General features: G+C 42.9%; 1 protein-coding gene across 1 annotated transcript in view; it reads left to right on the forward strand.

Annotated features, from left to right (window-relative positions):
- The first annotated feature begins 233 nt into the window (after nucleotides 1-233).
- The window catches only part of TET2 (tet methylcytosine dioxygenase 2), a 98,429-nt gene continuing 82,862 nt past the window's right edge, over nucleotides 234-15,800 (forward strand). Inside the window, exon 1 of the mRNA XM_054990261.1 lies at nucleotides 234-308. The gene's annotated coding sequence lies outside the window, so the exon portion shown is untranslated. The remainder of the gene's footprint in view (nucleotides 309-15,800) is intronic.

The following is a 15,800-nucleotide window of genomic DNA, read 5'->3' on the forward strand; positions in this document are numbered from 1 at the left end:
GCTGCTCCGAGCGGGCAGGCGCCTACCGCAAGAGCGAGAGAGAGGCGGGAGGCAGCGCGCGCAAGAGCGAGCGTGTGCTTTTCTTCGTTCACATGGCAGTCACGTCCGCCGCGGGGAGCGACGCGGAGGCTTCACCGAGTGATGAGAGAACAGACGTCAAAAGGGCCTTATGAATATTGATGCGGAGGCTAGGCTGCTTTCGTAAAGGAGCAGAAGGAAGCAAGATGGCTGCCCTTTAGGATTGGGTAGACGGGAGACCAGGCGGCTCGGGCTGGATTCTGCGAGGCTGAGGGGGCTCCTGGAAAGAGGTCAGCGCGCTTCTCCCCTCCGGTGCCCTTTCCCCGCTCTCCTCTTCCTCCCGCGCTCGCTCGGGCGCCTTCCCCACGAGCGCCCTCGTGATTATTCTTTCAACACTCTTTGCAGTTCTCAGGAGGGAAGAGTATTGACGGATGCTTCTCCCAATCTCCCAACATGGCTGACAAATAGAGTTTTGGGGGGGTCTTTAAAAATGAAGCTTCTCCCCTCCTTTTCCCTGTGTTTGTGTCGCCGTCGCGCCGCGAACTTTGCTTTTTCGGGGCTGCGCTCTGTAGCTCGGGGTGGGTGGGTGGTTTCGTCGGCAGGCAAGTCCGCCTGTCTTTTTAAAGTTCCTCCTTTCTTGAGTTGCGCTCCCCCCTTTAAACGCGTGTTCTCCTTTGCACACGTGCGGCCTTCGGAATCGCATCGCCTTTATTCTTGGGGGGGGGGGGAAGACACCCAAATGGGGGGAGGGGATGAAACCAGTTTGGGTGACCAATTTTTTTTAAGCAAGAAAACCTCAAGAGATGTTTTAGGGAAGTCACGCTATGAAGCTTGGACGGGGGGACTCTCCCTTCAAAAAGAGGGTTTGTGGGAGGGGGGCACGAAGGCAACTCTCTTAGAAGAGACGCAGTGCACCGAGCGCGGACTTTCTGTCTGGTCCCGGAGGATATTATGTGTGTGAGAGAATGTTGTGTGTGTGAAAGTCTGTTTTCTGGCTTTGTGCTTTTCATGAATCAGCTCTCATTTGGTTTGCCGGTGAGTGACAGGCAGACACAAAGGCAGGCGCAGTCCAAGCGGGAGAGGGGGGGAAGAAGGATTGTGGAGTTTTTTGAGGACTACAAGGTCAGGGGCGCTGAACGAAATGAAGCCCTATCCTGGGGCCGTGGGGTTGGGGGGGGGTGCGCGCGCGCGCTGGAATGGAGAGGACATTTGTAGCTGGGTTTCTTCTCTCTTTTGTCACCCTAATTGCTAAATCCTGGCATAAAGAGCCAGTTGCTCAGTGTGTGGCACAGGAGCGGGGGGGGGGGGGGAGACATCTTCGTTATGTTCTCTTAAACATTGTGTTCTTTTCAACTAAGCTGTGTTGCCATCGGACGCCCAAGGTGGTGTTCCTCTCTGGTGTGCTTTAAAAATAATTATTCCGATCTCGCTCTTGCTTTGTGATGTTTTAACCTGTAATGGTAGCTTTTTACATAAGCCAGGGTTTGGGGCGATTTAGCAAGCTTTCTCCAGCACTGCTTAGCATCTCCCACCCCCACCCCCTTGGTAAATCTGATTTGTGGTGGAGATGGAGAGGGGAGGCGAAGGGGCCGATGCGATCTAGCGCGAGCTTCCCCTGAAACGTTCGTTTTGATGATCTCATTTTGAGATTTTTTCCGTGATGGTGGGTATGCAAATGCAAAACCTGATACCATGATATGGTGAGCAACGGAAGAAAGGACTGTGTGTGTGCGTTTTATGCAATCTTTCGTTAAAATTGAAGAGAGACTTTTCTCTTTAAAAGCAGGTCGGTGAGTGTTGTTTGCTAGCTAATGAGGCCATTGTATTTGCATTTTAATGGCAGGCGGACTCTGGGGAGAGGGGTGGAGGAGAGAACTGGTGATAGCTTGTACAGTCATTTGTGTAATTACATGTGTATTCCTTGATGGCACTTTCAATGGAGAACGTGACCTCCAAAACCGGGCTGATTTGTAAAACAAATTCAGCAGATGGGTGTTAATGGTCAGGCATCATGAATGGGCTTCAGCTATGTAGATGTTCAAAAGCAAAGCAAAAAGCAAAGAGCCCTTGTGCTCCTAGGCTTCTTCAAAAATACGTGCCAAACATTACCTGTTGAGTTCGGTTGAAGTTTTCCCCATGTGAATCTTAGTACCCTACTCGCAGAGGTCAACAACTTCATTTAACCAGCAAGTGCCCAAGCTGCTGCCTTCTTTGGCAGATGAATGGGAGATGTTCAAAACACCCCTCTAAGGGTAACATAGTTCATTAGTCTAGTCTGCTAGTGCTATCAGCATTTCTGTATAAACCTTAACCAATTCATATTTCTCCATGTTGCCCTTCCTCCTTCCCCCAAACAGCAAAATCTGCTGTATAAAACATCTCTTGACAAATCTCATGACACTAATCAAACACAAAGTGAATAACACACGCATAAGTACAGTGCAAAGAGTTCCTTAAAAAAAATACCTTATATACACACTGCTAAATGGGGGGGGGGGGCTTTCTGCTGAAATTCTAAACTTGGTTCCACAGCAGTAAATTGAGCAGTCCATTTTATTTTAGAAGTGTCTAATATTCTGAAAGACTAAAACAACAATTTAAAACCCTCAAACATTGTTGGTATTTCAGAAAGTGATATACATGTGGAGGAAGTTTCTGTTCATGGATTCTCTCATTCAGTTGGAACCCCCAAGAAACACAGACTGGTTGTGGATGTTTGATTGGGTCCAATGAAGTTTCCATTCGCGGTGTGGCTGGAGTCGTGCCTCACAATGAAGATGTAGCATGCACCCTCAGAATCTTGGGCTGTATATTTGTTGCCGCAGACAAATAAAAGTGGACTGAGAGTACTAAAAGTTGTTACTAGTATATAAAAACAAATTAGCAATAGTTTATGAAGTTTGCTTTTTACCATCACCTACACTTTATAAATATATTGTCAATAGATTTCTTACTCTTGCAGAACTCCTTTTTGAGAGCAAGATGACATACCTCAAAATACTTTAATCCACATTAGAATGGATTAATGATAGGACGTTTTGGAGGTCTTTCATTCATAGGGTCGCCATAGGTCGAAGATGACTTGACGGCACATAACACACACGGAGTGAATGGGTTACACTTCATACAATCAACATCAGAGCTTATGATTATGTCTACATTTTGGATATGTTTATAGAGAGGTGGAGATAAACCATTTTAATGTGACTTTAAGATAAATGTATAGGCACAGTGAGAGATCCTTGTTATAGCATGCCTTGCTCTTCATAATAGTGAATACTGAATACTAATAGTGAAAACCCTTCTCCAGACTTTAGAGATTAATTGTGTTCTTGCTATTATATTTCAGGACCTTTCACTCATAGTACTGTTGTCTAAGTGTGCATGCATGCGTGTATGCAGAGAAAAAGAATCAGTAGGGCAAAATACTGAAAGCAGGAACTTTTTTTTTTTTTTACACAAAGGCTGCTTTCAAACTTCACCTACTTTTCAAGCTTGCCAAGAACATACAGAAGTAAGGTGTACTGATAGTTGTGCATATAGTTACTGGATTTGTAGGCTATCTACAAATAATTATGGACTGTTAAAGTATAGAGTCTAATAGATACTTAATACCCTATAGTTTCTTTTCCCCAAGCATAAGATGAAATAAAGAAGATTTATGCCACTTTTGGAAGGTGCAGCGATTATGGCTTTGGTGAGTCTTCAGAGGGAATGGAACTCTATGCACCCTTGGAATGCTAATATGAGTGCTAAACTTAAAACTGTTCTAGTCAACATTAGGGCCATGACCTTATGTCTTAAGAATGGGTCCTAGATCTAGAAAACTAGATGAGTTCCTTGAGGTAGGTCTATCATGTATTTGGGGGCATACCTCTGACTACCAGATGCTGGAGAAAAATAGTGAAGGATGGCTAATCCTACCACTACCCTGCTTCAATTCCAGGGATCTCTGTCTGGATGAAGACAGAAGTGGATTAGATGAATCTTTGGTCTGATCAGGAAGTTAGCATTTAAATTCTTATAGGTGGAGATGGCCTGGATTTACATGTCTGTCACCACTAAGAAGAGTTATGGTAGACTGCACTTTGGGCATGTCTTTCTAAACGTGTTTTGATAGCCATCGCTGTTGTGGCATAGACTTTTAACTACAATTTGTGCCACAACTGGTCCTCAGCTGGCATGAGTTAAATACAATCCACTGTTGGTTATCTCAAAAACAATACTGGAGTGTGCAGTCACAAATTATTTTGCCAAACAAGATAAAGTATTGATTTAGTCCTGCTTCCTGATTGCTGTTAAGGCATTTTGCCAGTCCTGAGTGTTGTGACATCATCTAGAAAGACTATTTACTTGATCTGCTGGTTCTTAAATGCAGTGGGATGCATTATGAATCATTAAAAAAACCTGACTGCAGTCTGAATCAGAGATGAAACATATAACTAGCTAAAAACTGAAGAGGGAATTGCATGCATGTGTCTTAGATCCAAGCTACAAGTGACGCCTTACACAGGTTGGACTCTTGTCAGCTTCCCTCAAGTTTTGATGGGAAATGTAGGCATCCTGGTTTTATAGCTTGGCTCTCCATTACAGCTGCAAGACCAGGATGCCTACATTTCCCATCAAAACTTGAGGGAAGCTGACAAGTGTCCAACCTGTGTCAGGCGTCACTTGTAGCTTGGCTCTCAGATATTATAATTTTAGTCAAACTCAGGAGGACTACATGTTACAACAAGCCTCCCTATATATTTTGGTTGACCTGCAGAAACTGTAAGAAGCCCTATAATGGACTTGGGTAACTGGATAGGGCCAATATTTGAATTGTCGTTGCATGTACACAATACAGCATGTATATATAGGAATACAAAGAAACTCAAGGACGGCTCTAGCCTGCAGCAATCAAAATGCTGATTTGTAGGGTTGCCAGCCTCCAGGTAGTGGTTGGAGATCTCCCGGAATTACAACTCATCTCCAGGCCAAAGAGATCAGTTCACCTGGAGAAAATGGCTACTTTGGGGGAGTGGACTCTATGGAATTATGCCATGCCAAGGTCCTTTTCCCTCCCCAAACCCCAGATCTCCAGGAATTTCGCAACTTGGAGCTGGCAACCCTACTGATTTGTAGTGTTGAGGTGTTGACATGTTAAAATGCCAGCATGGTAAGGCCAAATGACTCTAGCATACATGACTAAAACTTTACAAATTGGGACGTCCTGCTTTGAATTTTGTCTCTCAGTAGGTGAAGTCGCACTTCATTTCCCCATATGTGAGGATGGTGCTATCAATTCAATTGTTAGTGTTCTTGTAAGGATTATAACAATATAATTGCAGAATGCTGGAACAAGTTGGAAATCCCCCTTTCCCCAAAAACCCTCCCTCTCCAGGGTTCCCTAAATTCTATGGGAAGTTTGAGGAGGCCGATTTTTCCTCCCCCCACTTTCCCCCTGACACTCAGCTGCTCTCAACTTTTCATCCTGTCTGGATCATACTCAGTCCTCCTCCTCCTCATCAGGCTGTTTAGGAAAGTTTTTCTCTTATGGTTGATTTACGAAGTCATATTTTTCTGCTGAACTGGTAAGTCCCCTGAGTCATGTAGAGGGATTTCATCTGTTGGTAGCCATGTTTCATAGTTTTTGACATCCACGAGGGTATCAGCCAGCTAGTTTGCTGTTAGATACAGTGATAACATATATGGTGTTCTATGAACTCTGCAAAGCAGTGATACTGACTTCATGGCTCTTTCACATGCCACCTCCATTTCTTGCTCTAATTTTTGTCTCTGGGGTCTAACACTGCATCTCCAACAGTGTAACAGCAGTAAATGCATGCAGTAAGTAAGTTAGTGGATTTGACTTTTTGCTGCATTGAAAATTTGTTTTATTTGTGGTTGTATATTAATAATTTTGTAGTTAATACTGTATGTGTGTGCTTGTGGGGTGGTTCTCAGGGCATATGTTGCTCTCTGCAAGCTGCAGAGTAAGTAGTAGTACCACTACTCTAAAGTGCAATCTAACAGTGCAATCCTATGGAGAGTTACTCCCGTCTAAGGCCATTGACTTCAATGGGCTTAGACGGGTGTAACTCTGCATAGGATTGCACTGTAAATGTTAAGTAGTAGTATTAGGTGGGGAAAGTGCTATTTCCAAATGATCAGAAATGTACTGAAGGCTTCTGACATGAGGCAGCACGCTCATACCGAGCAGCTTGCTACATAAGCTCCATGGAAATGAGTAAATATCACACCAATGTACCATGAGGTGTGAACGCTTGCAAAATAATCTGTTCTCTGCTCAAATTACCCTACATTTAATTGTTAATTTAGAAAAAAAATTAAGATGAATGCTATATTGGTAACTCCTTCCAAACATTACTGAACATTTTTGTGTTTTATCTGTCTCTCCATTGTATATGTTAGACTTTATAATGAGTTACTGCCTCTTTTTGGAATGAATTCTAATTTAAAATGCACAAATCGTATGGCAGAACTGCAAGACTACTATTGATATGGACATATGAAGTTGCCTTATGGTGGTGATGGAAAGTGCCATCAAGTCGCAGGCATCTTATGGTGAACTCGTAAGGTTTTCAAGGCAGAAGACATTCAGAGATGATTTGCCACTGTCCACTTCTGTGTAATGACCCTGGTCTTCCTTGGAGGTCTCTCATCCCCATTCTGCTGAGCTTCTGAGGTCTGATGAGATTGTGCCAACCTTGGTCCCTTCAGCCCCGTGTTGTCTGTTCTGACTGGCAGCATCTCTCCAGAGATTCACTCAAAGAAAGGTCCTTCCCAACATCTACAATCTGAGATTCCTTAACGGTAGACACCAAGGGTTGAACCTGGGACACTGAGCAAGCATTGCGCGTGCTCTTCCATAGAGCTGCTTTCTCTCCCCTAATTCAGGTTTGGGCTGTTACCATCTTCAGGGTGCTTAACAAAGGAGTGCCACACACAGTTGTCACTCTCTACAGAAAGCACAGATTTTAGAGCATGGGCCAGCCACTGCACACAAACACCTGTTGTTTTGCCTATGGCTCATCACCTTCCCTAGGCAGCAGCCTTACTAATGTAAGAGCTGCATAGAATAGAATAAGATATATATTGTGTGACACCCATCCATGGAGCTCCTACATAGGCCAAATGTTTTGCACATCTCCACGTGGTGGCTGTTTCATTCAAGTGAATCATGATACAGCTTACTTTAGTTATAACTTAAATGAAAGGAGAGATATCAGGCCTACTCCCAAAAGAAGTAATTCTAGTACAAGGGAATTAATACTTCCTGGTAGTTAACAGAAAAATGAGCAGGTAAATAGCACACTCTCAGATTTACAAAAGTACCTTATCTCAAGAAAGTACATTACATGTGATTTCACCAGACGTTTTTAATTAGGGAGTAGAGGTGGGCATGGACTGGGGAAAACCCATGGGCCGTGGGTCCATGGCATTTCATGGACCCACATACCACGAACTTTTCATGATCCAGTCTGGTTCATGAACCGACCAGTTCATTGGTCTGGGCTGGGGCTTGAGCGCTTTAACCCCCCTTGCTGTAGCGAGCAAGGGGGATTTAAATGTTAAAACCTCCAGGCGCCACTTGCCAGCAGTGCTGGAGTGTTCTAACCCTCCCTTGCTCCATTCAGTTTGCCAGCGGCTTGTGTGGCAGGGATCCTCCCTGCGCAGGCCAGCAGGCATTTAAAGGGCCCTTTCCGGGCTTCAGCTGGCCTGCAGAGGAGGGATCCCTCCTCTATGGACTAGCTGAAGTCTAAAGGGCCAGCTGAAGCCCAGAAAGGGATCTAAATATTAAAGCGCTCCTGGTGGCGCTTGCCAGCGGTGCCAGGAGGCTTTAATGAACCACAGACCAATGGACCAACAAAAAGTCTGTGGGTCCATGGAAAATTGGCCTCCCACGGCCTGCCAGTTCATAAATACCGAACCTGCCAGGTCCATGCAAAATTATGGCCCATTTTCCAGTCTGTACCCAACCTCTATTAGGGAGGCATACCTGAACTGTGACACACTGGGTGGAATGGGATCCTTGTTTAAACAACAAAAGAGATGTGAAAGTTATTTGACAAATTCTTAAACGAGTTTGTTAACTAGTGCTGTTTCTCATGGGTTTCTCCAGATTAATGCAGTAGGCTACATAGCACAGTATATGGTAAATTAAAGCAGATAAGGATAGACAAGGGATTCTGTAATTATTTGTACTTTCTCTTATATCTTAAGGCCTCTTGTCACATAAGTTTGAAAGAGTATGCTCTCAAGATTTGACTCAGGTCAAATCTTGAGAGTATACTGCTAAGTATAAGCAGGAAGTATAGTTAGGCATTATAGCATACATGCATCTTTGTCAGAAAAAAATTTGACTTCCAAATCTTCTACTGTAGTTTTGCTCAACATGTTCAATATATATTCATGTCTGGTGCTTGGTTATAAGGGGGTGGCACTAGGAATACCACAACTTAGTGGCAAACATGTTCAGCAGTCAAACTGTGATGATCAGATCTGAACCAATCACCAGATCTGTTTCATTCAGCACTGAACAACTCAACGCTTTCCAAACTAGTTTGCATTAGTTTTTTTCCCCTCCCAGAATGGTACATGAGTGAAAATGCTGCAGATCCAAACAGATCAATAGCTATTAATGTTTTTTTATATAGGGCTTATTTTAGACTGATTTCCCTGATTTGTGACTGATTTAATGGTCTGTTGGAACAACTGTTGATTGAGAGCCAAGTTAGACGTGCAGGTTTTTAAAGAGCTGAGTCTGGATTCCCCAGACCCGGCACAAGTTCCCTGCAGCCACACAGCAACTTTGGAGAATCACTGCTAAAAAATAAAGGAGAGCTCACATGGCCTCAGAATGCCTGCACAGGGGTGAGGAGGGGCTTCTCCCTTCCCCCTCAAGCTGTTTCCCCGTGTCAAAATAGCAAGGAGGGAGGTTCCTTTCCTGTTTTTCTGCTCCACGTGAAATATTCTGTGCATGTGGAGCAGTAAAGACAGGGGAGGAAACTCCCCCTTGCTATTGTGATATGTGGAAACATCTTGAGGAGGGAAGGAGGACTCCCACCTGCACCCCCACCCCCACCCCAAGGCATTCTGAGGCCGTTTGGGCTTTCCTTTATTTCTAACAGCCTGTACATCTAGAGAGACCCTGAGTGGAGCAGTAGTGGAGCAAGAGGGGGAGGTAAAGCTCAACCCGGCTGTGTGAGAACTCACATGCAAGAAAAATCCATTGTGCTATACTGTGCTGTTAAGAAAGAATACAGCAAAGCAACCTGGTGAACAGTCACATACAGGTTGGTGAACTCTCCACACAAAAAAATGGCTTCCTGCTTGCAACTGGTGGGCAGGTCATGAACTGAACCAGCAGGTATAGATGAGAATGCGATGTTTGCAAGTGAACACCTCTCCCCTCCTCCCACTAGGCTCTTTCTGCCCATGGGTGAAGTGTTCTTTTGCATGGGGGGGGGACCCTGGGTGGAAGCTTTTGCATTCAGAGGAAGTTGAATCAGTTATCCTTTGGGTACCTAGCCAAAATAAACTTACTTGCTTGAAGCCATCTCATAGCTATAGAGACTAGTCTATCTTGACAGTGATGAAGATACAGAAATGGTAGGCAATATAAAAACCATCACAGTTTTGCACCCACAAGAAACAATGCAATTGTTTTGTAAAGGAATCCTATCTGTTGTTTTCTAATGACTTGATATCTTTTCATACTGAAATTCTCCTTTTAAGAAAAAAAGAAAGAGAACACAGCCTTTGGAACATTTATTACTTAATAGGATGTTGTAACACTCATAGACATGTTTGTGAATTGGTAATGCTGCAGTGTTCTGTTAAAACATTAAAACGAACTGTATTTGAAACTATTATTCTACTTATAAGAGTAGTGAGTGTTTTCTTGAATTGCCATGAGAACTTCAGGAAACTGTAGTAAAAGACATCTATTGGCTTGGAGCACCTCAAATGAGAGGAGTGTTAGGTCTTGCACAACAAGTCAGAAATTACAAGTTGCCAAGCAAGCTTCCGGATAGGGAAGAAAAGCATTTTGGCTTCAGCAACAGAAATACTTTTGTCTAATATACTGGAATGGCCCACACAAATATAGGGCTACTAACCTCCAGGTGGGAACTGGAGATCTTCCAGAATTACAGTTGAACTCCAGACAACCAAGATCAGTTCCCCTGAAGAAAATGGCTGCTTTGGCAGGTGAACTCTATGGCATTAAACCTTGCTGAGGTCCCTCCCCTCCCCAAGCCTTGGCGTCTCCAGACTCCACCTCCAAAAACTCCAAGAATTTCCAAAACCGGAGTTGGCAACCCTACACAGATATCAGTCTTTGCTTTCTATAAACACTGTTGAAGTCCTGTGCAATATGCATATCATGGAAAGGTTACTTTAAAAAGTTATCCCAAAATACAGTTTTCTGCTGCCTTTGTGATCTAGTGGAGAGTAAGTCCCAATCCATACAACCAAGGAAAGACATGTTAGGTTGGGAATGTATGCGCTGCTTCTGTTTAATCCTATATCTTCCTCCTTTAATGTTGAATTCAGAAAATTGTTGCATAGGAAGTGAACCTGTAAGTGTGCTGGAAAGCGAGTTGAGTAGACTACATTAGCTATTCACTTCAAAAGGTAAAGGTGCAAGCACCGAGTCATTACTGACCCATGGGGGATGTTGCATCATGATGTTTTCTAGGCAGACTTTTAATGGGGTGGTTTGCCATTGCCTTCCCCAGTCAACTACACTTTACCCTCGGGAAACTGGGTACTCATTTTACCGACCTCATAAGGATGGAAGGCTGTGTCAACCTTGAGCCAGCTACCTGAACCCAGCTTCTGCCAAGATCGAACTCAGGTGAGCAGAGCTTGGGTTGCAGTACTGCAGCTTACCACTCTGCACCACGGGGCTCGCTCATTAGCTTCATAGATGAAGGAAATCAGCATGGTCTCAAATACTGATAGAAAATAAGCATTACATCATGCATTTTGGTTGTGTCTTATTGTTTTCAACCAGCATCAAAGAAGCGAGTTACTTCTCCAAAGGGGGAAACGCAAAAGGCAACAGGTGGTAGAAAATGGTCCTGCTATGAGGGTGTTACTAGTTAGCAACTTGTCAAGTGATAAGGAGGTAAAATGCAAAGTACCTGTTGGCAGTGGTCAGCATAAGGATTGGCAGAGTTGGCATCTAGCTGGTGGCTGTCTGTTTGGGATGAATGCAAGCCAGAATGTGGTTCAGCTGCAGATGGGTGGAGAAAACCCATGTGCAGAAGTGCCTGTAAGCACGCAACTAAGCGTTGAGAGATCAAGACAGCAGGTTCACCGAGGATGATTTAAATGGTGGGGCCAGGGGTAATGGGTGGCTTGTATCCTACTACTCTGTTCAGCCAAGTCTGAATCCTTTTCTGGCCTAAGAAACCTTTCTCTAATTGAAGGGGCTGTTCCATCACTGGAAGTCTCCTTGGTTGAAGGAAGGCTTCAGACTTGGCTGAATGGAGGGTAGGATACAAGCCATTCACAGATAGACATGCAGCTCACAACTTCCTGAAAGAAAAACCCATCCAAGTCCTACTATAGGACACTCCATACTTATCAAGAAGTCATTTTAAAGTCACAAGGTAACAATAAAACATTTATATAGAATAAATTACCCTGCGGCTTTCTCCATTGTGAATAAACAAACACTTCATTCTAATCCAAATTTTTGGCCTAGCTTTAAAACTAGATTTCCATTTTAGCTTTGCCCTTCAGCTGTTCTTTTACTCCTGTCTTTTATAGTTTAGCAAATACTCAATATTACATTTATTACAAGATGGAGGCTGCTGCAAGCCATTGGTTTTTAATGACAAAGAGTGAATGTGAGGCTTAAAGCAGAAGAGTACTAAACAGATGCGGGGGGGTGGGGTGGGAACCCTTATCCCATCTCTCTTTTTGCAGTGCAGATATTTCTGCATGCCTCCAACAAGAGCGGTGAAGTAACTACAATTAAAAATAGTGAGGGCATGACATTTCAGCAAACAAGCTGCTCCAGTTTCCCCATGGTTTGAAACCTCCCGTGTACTGATACAAGATCCCCTACTTTATGTAAATGATTTTTATTAATTAGATCGTTCTACCATCTGTAGGACACTCTACGATGGTTACCAGATAAACCAGCTTTAAACTTGTAAGCAACCTAGAACACCCACAAAGCTGCTTTAAGTAAATGATTTCTTACATTGGTGTGATGCGTCACCTATTATTTGTATATTGGTTTAAATTAAACTTGCTTTGGTTAGCAAGTTTTGATTGCAATTTTAAAGTTCTTCCAGTAAACATAAAAGAGTAGGTTAAAAAAGAAGATCCTGAAGGAATTTTCTTGAAACTGTAGACAAGCCATAACTTTAAACCCACTTATTTACAATTAGGTTCATCTGAGGCATTTTGTTAGAAGTTAGCCTCTTTGAGGCTAGGCTAGTACTACCTAATGATCATTACATGTCTCTGAAATTTGGAACATTGAGAATGAATTTCAGCATCTTCATTTTTGCAGTCACTGAAACTGATATCTATTTGTTCTTTAAAGGTGACCTTTATATGAGGATACTTTTTCTTAACAGTCCTGCTTAAAATACCTTTGTCAGTGGTTATATTAGGTACTCTGGCACGACGATCTGTTCACTTATCATACAGTCCCTTCTAATTTCTTTTCTGTAGATGCCACAAATGCTTCCGGGTGGAAGGCTGTTACAAAAGAAATGCCAGCCCCACCATAATAGGACATACACCCATTCTGCGACTCTGACACACCTCCAGAAAGGCTAAGAGATGAGTGGCTCCGGCTTGCTTTCACTTTATTGCTGCGGCCTGAGTTTCTTTTTCATTCAGAGTTTCTCCAGATACAACCAGCAACGAAGCACCACGTGGACTTTGCGCACATGGCTGCAGTGTTTACAAACACCCTCCCAGAATTCCCAAGAGCTGTTGCGTAACAGGCAGGCGGGTGCACCGTTTCAGGATTTAAGAGTGCTGACCCGCTAAGGCCCACATTTTGACTCCATTTTTCCTATCACCCACAGCCGCCATAGCCTTGTTATAGGCTGCTGGACTATTCCATGAGCCAAGTTTTTTTTAAAACCTCTTCTTTGTTTCAGCTACATTCAAATCTGCAGCTTACAACAAGGTCATTTGTGGTGAGCCAAAAATAGAAGTTTCACTGCTTGACAAAGAACCGGAGCTGGGCAGCACAAGCTAGAGTTGGTGTGGCATTAGAGAGTAGATTGAATTTCTGATTGCCCAAAAGGCTGCTCTCGAGCCTCCGAACAGCAACAAGCACATGCACTAAACAGTAGGTATATTTATTTGATGGTCCTACAAATGGTTGAGCAATCCCTGCCTGCAATCTGGCACCCAGTTAAATTGCTTAAATTCCATCAGTACAAATGGGGGTTTACTGAGCCAGAATACAATCCAAATATTTAATTAAAAATGTGAAGCACCCCATCTTTTTCACTAGAGTTGTGAGTGACTTCCAGTGTTCTTCTTTGCTTGTTGTTACCTGCGTGCTTTAAACATTCTGCTGGGTGGCTTGGGCTTAGTAAATTGAGCAGGCTGCTAAATATCCCAGCAAGGAATGCCGTCTAAGAACATGGTAGCAAGAAACAGATAATAACTTTGGAGCTATTTTGTTAATTATGATTTAAGATGCAGTCCCAGAATGTTGCTCATCAGCAAAACATCATACTTGCACAAGGTTGCCTCAATTACATTCTGTCACCTTGATTGAAGCTAACCCACAGTCTTGTACACGGAAACACAACTTTCTCTTTGCCCTTCCACTGAAACTGTAGGAGCCTTTTTTTTTGCTGCATTTCTTGATCATAAATTAAAGAATCTTTTATTTTGCATTAATATAAGGCACTAGTAACACACAAGAAATTGCTCTGTTCAAAAGACCAATAGTTTCTAAAGTTTCCGTCTTTGTTTTGATATGGTGTGGAATCTGTCTGTCTGTTTAAAATCTTTTATTATTCCTGGCTTAAATGGGAGGAAAAACAAACTCAGCAAGGCTTAGTAACATTTTAACTCTATCCTGTTCCCAGTTCCAACACTAAAGGTCAAAAGCACATAAGCTCCACAATACATTTTGAACAGACTGGCAAAAGGCCCCAGATTGGGGGAGGGGGTTGCCTGTTGAACAGCCGTCACATGCAAGATGATTGCTAAAATACATTTTCTACGAATCCCTTTGGCGGTAGCTTTTAATCAAGAGGTTGGATAGATGAAACCTCATAATTTTGTATACCAAGCTGGGGAGGAAGAAAAAAGGGGTTTTGAGCTCATGGATCAGGAGAAGAGATGCATTTCATTGGTTTTTAAGAAAATCCCTGGCAGCAGTTATTGGTTGATCTGAGCCATGATGAGACAACCGTAAGCACAAAATAGATCAAAATGCGCTGTTGTGCTGCAACGTGTATAGTTTGGATATATTAATGTCATGGTTCTAGGACTTGCCTCCCAAGCGATGTCTTCCAGCGTGGCTGCGCGCACGTGGCTGTACTGTTTACTAACATGATCCCAGAATTCCTGAGGGCAGTTATGTAAGAGCCAGCAAGAGCTGTATCAGGCTAACTAAAATGACCTGGATCGCGGATGTTGGCGTAGACTCAATGAAGCCGTCAGGGGAAAGAAAAAAACCACACACACTAGGAAAACATACGCTGGGTGTCTGAGCAGAGAACTTAGCTCCTGCCCTGTTTTACAATATTATGGCCAACAGAAGAGAATTTTTCCACTACACTCTCAAAAATAGCAGCCATTAACAAATGTGAGCAAGCAGTTTCGCTTGAGAATACATATGATGGTGTGTTCTAACCACTGTAACCTTTAGTTTCTTGAGCATAGTGACTTGGAACATTTCTAAAAAGGCTCAGTTAAGGAGTTGCAGTATTGAATTTATGATGTACATTTATTTCTTCTGAAATGGTTTTCTTTTTTTAGCCATTTGCTGAGTTTTGAAAACAATGGGGTTTCATGCATAGATGAAGATGTGCTTGTATAAGCAACTTGCTCAATGAAAGCCACTTCTATTTGTAGAAGAATTTCTTCACATACAACACAATTACCCTTGTGCAATATTTGTTGTGGGTGTCGGATGGATGTCTTCAGCTGAAATTCAGAACAAGTATCTCTGCTATTGAAGTTTTAAAAAGTGTCTGAAATGGAACCTTCCCCCCTTCAAAAGAGCATGCCAACTTCCTTGCGATTGTAAAAGCTGTCATATCTTGCTCTCTACCTTGTTTATCAAGTTCAGGGCCTCTATAATTTATTTAGGCTTTGGAACTGCTATGCTGGACCTATTCGTTCATATGCTGAAATTGATTTGGCTGCTAATTTGTTTCACTTGTTTTAATATATCAGATAACCAACTGCAGATTAAATCTTGTCATCCTATGGCATTTAGCTATTTTTAAATGTTGAGTGTGTTACTTCAGAAGAGTATGCCATCTGATAGATGGACATCCAAAACTTTTCTTATACAGTTTGCTCTCTGGCTAAACCCACAAATAGCCTTCTTAAAGACAGCATTTGATGGTCTCTGAAGGATTAGCCTGCCGGCATGCTACCGTAATCCGTCACAGAGCTTTTAAACTTCTTGGCCTTTATGGGCAAGCATTCTACAATGTAGAATTCAGTGGTGGTGAGGGATGGTAGAGTTCTATGGGTGTTCCACAGAATTCTTTCCAATTATTTTCCTGAAGTCCTACTCCTTGGGTATCACTTAAACAAGATATCTG

The sequence above is a fragment of the Eublepharis macularius genome, chromosome 10 (assembly GCF_028583425.1).
Source record: "Eublepharis macularius isolate TG4126 chromosome 10, MPM_Emac_v1.0, whole genome shotgun sequence".
Classification (NCBI taxonomy): domain Eukaryota; kingdom Metazoa; phylum Chordata; class Lepidosauria; order Squamata; family Eublepharidae; genus Eublepharis; species Eublepharis macularius.